This window comes from Onychomys torridus, chromosome X (genome assembly GCF_903995425.1).
Source record: "Onychomys torridus chromosome X, mOncTor1.1, whole genome shotgun sequence".
Classification (NCBI taxonomy): domain Eukaryota; kingdom Metazoa; phylum Chordata; class Mammalia; order Rodentia; family Cricetidae; genus Onychomys; species Onychomys torridus.
Window position 1 is genome coordinate 55,540,372 of NC_050466.1, and position 9,892 is coordinate 55,550,263.

Below are 9,892 nucleotides of genomic sequence, written 5' to 3' on the forward strand. Positions count from 1 at the left end.
ATCATCATAGATAAATATTTATTTTATTCATTGACACTTTTAAACAAAAATCCAATACAATGAAAAGTTAAATTTGGGACAGAACTGGCTGGAAAGAATCCCCTTTACTTCAAATCTTGATGTAATAAAATATGTCTAAAATAACTTAGCCTAGGACTGGGGAGATGGTTCAGTGGGCAAAGTGCTTGATGCATAAGCATGGGGATCTGAATTCAGATCAATACCCACATAAAAGCTGAGTGTTGTGACATATGTGTGTAACCCCAGTGGCAGGGGATTGGAGACAGGCATAACCTAGGGGCGTCCTGGCCTAATGGCAAGCTCAGGTTCAATGAGACCCTGTCCCAGAAAATAAGGTAAAGAACATCAAGGGAGACTTACATACACACACACACACACACACACACACACACACACACACACACACACTCACCCAATTTGGTTTATTGTACCACTTTACATTAGAAGTGGCCATATCAACTAGTACTCACAAGGTTGATTTTATTTATTCAGACTGTGGGATGCATATGGCATCTGAACAGTGATTGCTCTTTTTCCACCTGAGATGCTTTCTCCCTAGGTCCAAGAATGGGGTTTGATTCTACTTGGTTCCACATTCCATCATGGTGATTATGTTTTTACCCAACCACCTTGGTAAAGAGGAAGGATTTTACTTTGGGCTAGAACTGTGCCCAGCCTGTGGCCAGGAAATATTTGCTAACAGAATGAAGAACATAGAAAGTCTTGTCAGGAAAATGTGATTAGTTTTTGTTGTTGTTTGTTTGTTTTTTTTTTCAACTTGACATTGTAAACATATCTGGGAAGAGGGAATCTCAACTGAGGAATTTCCTTTATTAATATGGACTGTGGCCATATCTATAAGACATTTTCTTAATTGCTACTTGGTGTAGGAGAACGCAGCCCACTGTGGGCTTTACAATCTCTAGGCATGTTAGCCTAGGCTGGATAAGAAAGTAGCTAAGCAAGTCAGGTGAAGCAAACCAGTAAGCAGCATCCCTCCTAGGTCTCCAATTTAGTTTCTCCTTGGCTTCCTTTTTAGTTAGGGTTTCTATTACTCTGGTAAAACACCATGACCAAAAGCAACTTGGGGAGGAAGGGGTTTGTGTAGTTGTTTTTTTTTTTCCTCTTTGGGGGCCTGCCACCCAGCTCCCAAATAAATACACAGAGATTTATGAATATCTGGCATTAGCTTGGCTTGTTTCTGGACAGCTTTTCTAACTTAAATTATCCCATTTCTCTTTAACTACATTTTGCCTCTGAGCTTTTCACATTTCTTATTTTATCTTTCTCTCCTTCTTACTCTGTGGCTGGCTGTGTGACTGGTTAGCTGGGTGGCTGAGTGGCTGGCCCCTGGCATCCTCCTCTCCTTCTCCCTTTCTTGTTCCTCATTCTTCTTCTTTTCTTGAGCCTAGATTTCTCCTCCTATCCTTTCTCCTGCCTAGCAACTGGCCATTCAGCTCTTTATTAGACCAATAAGGTGTTTTACAGTCAAAGTAACACAGCTTTACAGAGTTAAACAGAAAACATTTAATTGAGGTATCTCACTTACAGTTTCAGAGGTTCAGTCCATTATCGTCACAGTGGAGAGCACAGTGACATAAGGCACATATGGTGTTGGATACATCTTGGTCAAAATGCAACAGGTAGTAGATTCAGTGTCACACTGAGTAAAGTGTGACAAAAAAAACTATCTAGCACAATTTCCCTTTATCTATAAATTAACATAAAACCTTTCCTCCCCAAAGTTGTTCTTGGCCATGCTGTTTATTCACAACAAGAAATATCAAACTAAGACAGCAGATGGCATGTGATTTCCACTATCCAATCTAATCCACATAGCAGTGATAACTAGAATCCAATACTTGGGATGGAGACTGAATTCTCTCACTGAACCACTCTGGACATTTGTAGGTTTTAAAAATGTCAAATTTGAGGAACCTATTAATCTTTGAATAAAAGACCATGGAAATCTATCTCTGTTTCTCTCTCTCTCTCTCTCTCTCTCTCTCTCTCTCTCTCTCTCTCTCTGTGTGTGTGTGTGTGTGTGTGTGTGTGTGTGTGTGTAAAACTGTTCTTGTAGGTGCACGTGTGTGTGAGTTCGTACATTGGTAGGTGTATGTGTGTGTGTGTTCATGTGGAGGCCAGGTGTCAATTGTGGGTGTCTCATTCTACTTATGTCCACTTCATTTTTTTGAGACAGGGTCTCTTACTAAACCTAGAGATCACTAATTAGGTCAGGATACTTGGCCAGTGAGCCCTAAGGAATCCTTCTGTCTCACCCCACACTTCATGCTATAATTACAGCTATTACCAATGTGTTGTGCATGGCTTTTAAAGTGGGTGTTAGGGACCAACCAAACTGAGGTCCTCATGCTTGTCGAATAAGTGCTTTACTTACTAAGTCATCTCTCCAGGCCCATTTTAAGTTCTTTATTACCATTTTTGGTATAGATTTTACTATATGTTGTCCATGTATAATGAAGAGTAACCCAGGTCAATCATCTTTAATGACTGAGTTAAAAGTCTCATTATCATTAAATCACTTGGAAAATGCTTCAAGAGGTTTGGTTTTCATCTCCTCCAAGGCTCAAGAAACATTACTGAAGAGGGGGAGAAAGAATATATGAGCCATAAAATAGGGAAAGGGGCTACAGGATGCTATCTTCTGGACATGTAATCATAAACTCCCAATAATTGCATATGACTTCAGGGGATCTGTACAACAATGGGCCCATCAACAGCCAAGCGTGGATGGAGGAGGGGATGATCAGGGGGCTCTCACTGTTGAACTATTTCTTACTGACAGATTCAGGGAGTGGGCATCATTGCCTTCACTTGTATACATAATGGTGCCCTCCTCCACACCTCCACCCCTGCTCCAGTAGGTAATACAGATGTCCTTGGTTAGAATACATGGGTACCAAAACAAAACTAAAAGTCATGTGTCTAGTACAGTGACTGATAGAGTGGGGTGGGGTTGAAAGGGATGAATGAGGAGGGGTAAGAGAAAAATGGGAAGAGAATAATAGGAATGCTTTATACATGTATTAAACTATCAAAGAAATAACTCAATTTTTAAAAAAAAGAGATTCAGTTTTAAAAACAGCAGCATGGCATTTTATAAACACCCATTTATAGATTGGAATGAAATAGCAGCATACAAATAGCTGTGATTCCTAGGAGACAGAAAAGCCAATAATAAATCTTCAGTATAGCTTGATTCTCTTTATCACTCCTCCAGAAACTTAAAAAAATAAGTTCATTACAGGGACCCAAGAGACAGGTTTCAAGTATGCTTTAAAATGATAAAAAAAAAATCATGTTTTTAAGATGTATTAACTGGAATAGAAACATTTTTATGATCAAGTAATCAACAACTCTCAGAATAAGGTTAACAACACAGTTTACAGATCATGTATGTTTTGGTCCCCAATCAAGGATCACTGACAACTCAAAATTGTTTCATTCTTTTTATGGTGAGTCATTTTGTAGGAAATTACTCAAGGATACAGTCATCTTACTCAAAAACATCCTGTGAGTCTTTGGTGAAGCAAACTGCCTGTGAATAACACATGAAATGTTCCCTTTACATCGCCTCAAGACAATTTCAAGAACTCCCATCCTTTAGTATTTGAACATTGCCACAATTATTTCAATCATTAATAAAATGATTTCAGATTTTGACCCAGGTGCAGAGGGCCCAGATTATAGAGCAATCCGAAGACACTGCTATTTGAAACCTCTTTAGAGTTTCATAAGCCTCTTTCAAAGCTGGTAAAACTTGTTGGGATGCTCATGGGTAAACTGAGAAAGAAGGGAATTTGAGTAGCTTGGAAAGCACCTTACTGTTCTGATGTGTACTTGTGGGCCACTTTGGGAAAACCCCTTAATAGCTCTGACACTTAGCTTTCCTACTTTTAAATGGAGACAAGATCTAACTTCAAGCTTGGTATGGTGGCACACACCTGTAATCCCAGCACTGGCTGTGGGTGTGGGGCGGGGTGGGGTGGGATGTGGGGGAGGCAAGAGGATCACGAGTTCTAAGTCATTTTTGGCTACATAGTGAGGCCAGCCTAGGACATATGAAACCCTGTCTCCAAACAAACTAATCTGCCTTTAAGGAGAGCTAGAGAAATAACCAATGTAAAGCATGGCCTGGAGCCACTTGCTTTGGTAGCTCAGAGTAGGCCCCCAACGTAAATATAGGGGTTTAGGACCTAAAGTTAATTTTTAAAAAATTATCACCAGGGACAAAATTGACTTTACTCAGACTTAGCAATGGATGTAAATAATCACTGGCCCTGCCTTCTAAAGCACCAGCTGACCTTACTAAGTACAGTGTTGCAAGAGAATGTTTATGTGTCCCAGTTCTTAACACATCAGGACCAACCATAGTGTGGCATCTGCATTAATGTTTTTGGTCTTTAAACAGAAACACATGTCAAGCAGCCCACAAAAAGAATAGTTGGTTAAGATTATATATAAAGCTTCCCATTCATGGATCTAGAGACACTGGACTTCATGCTGGCATTTCCTTTTAGATCTAGGTAGTTTCGCAAAACTTTGGTGGTACAAATTTAGGTTTTATTTTTGTTTTTTTTTGGTTTTTCAAGACAGCGTTTCTCTGTGTAGCTTTGCGCCTGTCCTAGAACTCACTCTGTAGACCAGGCTTGCCTTGAACTCACAGAGATCCGCCTGGCTCTGCCTCCTGAGTGCTGGGATTAAAGGTGTGTGCCACCACCGCCCGGCCACAAATTTAGTTTTGTTAGTGTGCTTTTGTTGTTACTAAAAAGTTAGTTTCCCAAGGGTTAATACATATCTTTCTATAGCATAATTCGAAAGGTTTCAAATGTAGGTGTGCTGGGAGAATTTGTTTCAGACTTATGATTGGCTTCTAGTCCAAGACAGACATTGCACATGTGAATACTGTTGCTATTTATAAAGTGACAGCTATTTGACCCTGGAGTCTTGCTTCCCCAGCACAGCTGTGTGGTTGTGTCTTGCGGAGTGATTGGAAATGTCATAGTCAGCCTGAACTCACATACCAACTTGGGATAAATCAGTCTTAGTTTCTGTATCTAATGAAAATGAGTGTAATACTGACAGAGGACAGACAAGGGGTTCGAGATGAGGTAAGCAAGGAATACCGCAGCTGCCTCTTGGTATCTTTGTCTCCTGATAGAATCGTCCTTTGCAGTTAAACATGCTTGAAGTTGCAGTTAAGTTGTTCCCGGTATACCAGAAACTAAGGCACAAGGGCCTTTTCCCACGTGTCTGCACCAAGGAAGGCCTTGTATCCTCAAAAGCCCCGATGTCATTACTATACCATTTACATTATGGGGTGGTTTCTGTTGCTGTTTCCATATGAATTTCTACAGTGACACACTAGAAAAGCATTTTTTAACCAAATTTTCAATTAGATTATTTATTTATTTATTTACTGGAGCCAGGATCTCACTATGTAGTGCAGGCAGGCCTCAAACTGTCAAGAGATTCTCCCACCTCTGCCTCCGAAGCACCACCACATGCAGCTTCAGCTACCTTTCTCACACAGCCCCCTTTCTCATACAGTGCAGACCCACCTGCCCATAGACGGTACAGCCTATACTGGGTTAGGTAGGCCTTCCTACATCAATCCCTGTCTCAGTTAGGTATTCTATTGCTGTAATAAAACACCATGACCAAAGCATCTTGGGGAGGAAATGGGATATTTTAGCTTACAGCTCCACACCACAGTCCATCACTGATGGAAAACAAGGCAGGCACCTGGAAGTGGGAACCTGGTTCAGAGGCCATGGAGGAGTGCTGCTTACTGGCTTTCTCCTTTGCAGATTGCTCAGCCTGCTTTTTTATAGCACCCAGGACCCCAGCCCAAGAGTGGCACCCCCCACAGTGTGTGGGGTTCTCCCACAGCAATAAAGAAAACACCCTGTGGGCTTACTCACAGGTCAATCTGGTTGTGGCATTTTTCTCAGTTGAGGGTTCCTCTTCCCAAATGACTCCAGTTTTGTGTCAAGTTAATGAAAAACAACCAGCACAATTAGTAATCAAGATAGGCTGAAGGAGGCAATTCCTTAACTGAGGCTCCCTCTCTAATGTTCTCTCCAATGGCCTTTCCTGGCCTCTCATAGCATCAAGCCTCAGCTGCCTGCATGCCATCAAAACCAGCACCATGTGGGACTCTTACACATTACCCTGTTTGGCCGCTGGTTTGAGATGCTGCCTCGGACCCCAGCTTCAGTGTGCTGACTACAGAAGATTTTGCCTCGGTGAGTCCTGCTCCCCGTACCAGTCAAAAATGGTTTCTTTTTTTACTGAAAAAAAAAATGCATACAATAAATTCTGATCACAGTTTCCTCTTCCCCAGTTCCTCTCAGATCCTCCCCACCAACCCAACTCCAAGACCTTATTTCTCTATTTCTCTCACTCCCTTTAGAAAACACGAAGACAAACAAACAAAAAAAAGAAACAAGAATTTTTTTTTCAAAAATGAAGAACACACACACACACACACACACACACACACACACACTGGAAACCATAATATATAAGCAAAACACAAAGGCAAAAAAAAAAGATCCCTAAACAAAGCAATATGAGACAAAAAGAAATCTACTGAAATAACATCAAATTTTTTCAGTATTGGTCCTCAACTGATGGGCATGGGGGGGGGGCTACCCTTAAATATATGCAATTAGACACCACTGGAGAAAACTAATTTTTTCTTTGCAAGAGGGTGTCAATTGCAGATAGCTTTTTGGTTAGGGGTGGGAGCAGTGTTTACTTCTTCTTCTCAGTGCTGGGGCCTCCTCTGGCTTGAACCTGGACAGGCCCTGTGAGTGCTGCATGAGGCTGATCTCTTGTTAATCACAGCTGATTTTCAGTCCCTGCTAACCAGCTTCAGTTGTCCCAGCAAAGCAAAGATTTTACTTCTACAGATTCTTAACCCAAAATATCACAAAAATGGCCCGGATGGAGATTTCGCTTCCATTTGAAACTTCCCAAGCTAAGCCTTCAATTGTCTGCGCCATGCATCTCTCAACATTCCTATCTTCCAAGATCATTAAGTTCTGAGCACTCGATGGCCCCTTTGAGCACAAAGCTCCAAAATTCTTCCACAGTTCTTCCCAAAGCCAACGTGGCCAGGTGCATGACCACACATTCCTGGTCCTGCCTTTTGCCCTATTTGCTGTTCCTTTTGCTGAGATAAACACTATGACCAAAAGCAAGTTGTGAAGAGAAGTGTTTGTTTGGCTTACAGGTTATAGTCTACCATCTAGGGAAGCTAAGGCAGGAACTCAGGGCAAAAACTGAAGCAGAGCCCATGAAAGAATGCTATCTACTGGCTTGCTCAGCTACTTGTCATATACAGCCCAGGCCCACTTGCCCATGGATGGCACAGCCCAGAGTGAGTGTCCATCAATTATTAATCAAGAAAATGTCCCCACAGATATATCCACAGACCAGCCCTAAGGAGGCAATCATCCCTGGCTACATAGCAAGTTAGAGGTCAGCCTGGCCTACATGAGACCAGGGTGGGGTGGAGGAGGGTGGGTACTGGGGGTGAGGGTGTCTCGTTCTCAATTGCTGTTCCTTCTACTTGTGTGATTCTAGTTTGTGTGAAGTTGACAAAAAATAACCAGCATACCTCTTGAGAAGTGTCCATAAAAAGCAAAAAAAAAAAAAAACCACTGAAACTTTTATTATAAAGGATCACTAAAACTTTACCAGAATATTCATTAAGTACAGAACACATTTTTTTAGAGTATAGTTCTGCCTAATATTGTCCCTGACCAAAACATCTACTTGAAAGTTTCTTCCATTGTTCTTAGTTTTATAAATGGATCTGCCTAGAGTTCCTTTCTTGGTGCCCTACCCCTACCCCCAGAGCCCATGTCATGTAGCCCAGACTGACTTCTAACTTGCTATATAGCTAAGGATGATGTTGAACTCCCGATCTTCCTGCTTCCACCTTCCAAATGCTGGGTTTACTTGTGTGAGCACACCATGCCCGATTTACACCATGCTGAGGTAAAAACCAGAGTTTCCCATAGGCTACAAAAGCATTTTTACCATCTGAGTTAGATGCTTGCTCGGCCCCATAGATGCTTGTTTCCAGAATAAAACAGACATTCCCACTGAAAGCACAACATAAATGGGTCATTAGTTTTCTTCTTTATTCTACTCCATCAATTTTGTCTGCATAATCACAGAAATGCACATGCTTATTATTGAAGGCCCGCCTCACGTTACTGTAACTGGCAGCGCAGATATGCTTGATGTAAAGAATGTTCACTTTAAAACAGCACATGAGATGTGGTCAGGATGTTTTTAGCTGCACCAGGATTTATTACGCTACACAGCAAGAAGCCTGGAGTTAAGTACCATGTTGATTAATTCAGGGAGTTGAAGCTTAACAACACATTAATGACATGGGACAGCAAGCCAATGGGCTATCTCATACTCAGAGTCAGTGATAGTGATAAACTCCCTCTTATCAAAATGACTATAGCATTTACCCACGTTCTTATGCAGACTAAACAGTGCCTAGAGAGAAAAAGGTTACTTTAAACTGTGTAAAAGTTCTTCACCTGGGCTATAGGGGGGTCCTTTTCCAGAAATATTCTCTTTAACTAGTTCTGGTTCTCCAAAAACTTCCTATTGGCCAAGAGTGGATCATATGGTCATGCCTAACCCAATCACTGCAAGAGAAAGAAATATTGGGGGATTGGTTTAGATCTGTATTTCTCAGCCCTGCCTGTGTCTTGACGTCACCTGGAAGCCTTGGAAAGAAAATTACAATGCCTGGCAACAGTGTGTCTCCAATATTCCCCAGCTGTTCCAAATGTATCCCTGAAGTTAATGCTGCTGTATCAGCCTAATTAAGTTTCAGCACTGCCTGCACCCTAGTGGGAGGTCCATTCTGTGCTGGAGGAAGAGCAAACATCAGAAAACAAAAAACAAAAAACAAAAACAAAACCAAAACAAAACAAAACAAAAAAACAAACAAAAAACGAGGCTTTGACGCTGAGAGTGCAGAACCAGGTCTGTAACCACAGCAACTGGGGAAACTGAGGCAAAAGGAACTCTTGAGTTCAAGAGTTCCAGACCAGCCTGGATCACACAGCAAGACTCCATCACAAAGCAAAATTAAAGCAAAACAAAACAAAAATCTGCTTGATAATAATGGGGCTGGGATCTAACTGGTTAGATTGTCATGTGGAAGTACTTTGACACATTTCAGTTTCCAGGGTTTTTCTGACAGTGCCCTCCTCCTAGGTAAAAATAAGGACGTGTGCCACCTCTCTTCCACACTATCTTTATCGTGGTATGCAGAAGGCTCCAACTTACTTGCTTAGTGCTCTGCCATCCTGGAAGCCAGGAGTAATGTATATACTCAGCTAGATGTTTCTAGCACCCAGGAGGCTCAATATTTATTCCATGAATGAATGAGAGACCAGGTAAATTAACAGGAAATTCCTAATGTTAAGCATTTATATAGCAGGTACTAAATAAAGCCATCCACACTGGCTGCTTTGCTTACTCCTTATAAAGTAGAACACTCTTATCTTTTGCTTAAGTATAACAAAACCATCTCACAGAGACTATTACTTGTCCAAGGTCACACACCAGAAAGTAACAATCATGGAACTGGGACTCACAGAGAATGAATTACAGAGTTCACTGAGTTCATCTTTTTCACCCAAGATGGAGACCTCTCCTGTGGATTCTAACCCAAAAGAGGGCTGCAAAAGGGCTACCATTCTCAGAATTATACATACACACACACACACACACACACACACACACACACACACACACACACACACAGAGAGAGAGAGAGAGAGAGAGAGAGAGAGAGAGAGAGAGA